The sequence below is a fragment of the Micropterus dolomieu genome, linkage group LG23 (genome assembly GCF_021292245.1).
Source record: "Micropterus dolomieu isolate WLL.071019.BEF.003 ecotype Adirondacks linkage group LG23, ASM2129224v1, whole genome shotgun sequence".
Lineage (NCBI taxonomy): Eukaryota > Metazoa > Chordata > Actinopteri > Centrarchiformes > Centrarchidae > Micropterus > Micropterus dolomieu.
In genome coordinates, this window is record NC_060172.1 from 4,446,748 (window position 1) to 4,447,402 (window position 655).

Here is a 655-nt window from a genome sequence, read left to right on the forward strand (position 1 = left end):
GCTGGCCGCTAGAGAGGACGTAGGTTTAAGTCGCCCCCTGCTGGCTGCTAGAGAGGACGCAGGTTTAAGTCGCCCCCTGCTGGCTGCTGGAGAGGACGCAGGTTTAAGTCGCCCCCTGCTGGCCGCTAGAGAGGACGCAGGTTTAAGTCGCCCCCTGCTGGCCGCTAGAGAGGACGCAGGTTTAAGTCGCCCCCTGCTGGCCGCTAGAGAGGACGCAGGTTTAAGTCGCCCCCTGCTGGCCGCTAGAGAGGACGTAGGTTTAAGTCGCAAAATTATGAAGATGAATAACAACAAACAAGGGGAGCACACCGACTTCAATACGCAAGAGAGGAAAGGATAACAAGACACAGGTGAAACTCTTTAGGACGGGTCAGACAGTCCAACAGGTGGGAAAACACACAAATGGAAAGGAAATAACAGAACCCAAAACCATGACAGATGATCAATTCTAGTTCTTTGTCTCTTACTTAATGACTCACAGAAGCTGCTAACTCTCCTCTTCCTCCTGAAGGCTTCATGAAGCTGCTGTCTGTACAGGAAGTGAGCCACTCTTTCTTATTTCAGTGTGACGTGCATATTTTCTCAAGCCAAGTTGTGGTTTTTAGTTCAGCAGCAGCAGCGGATCATTTTTTACAGTGTGCTGTGATGACTGGTG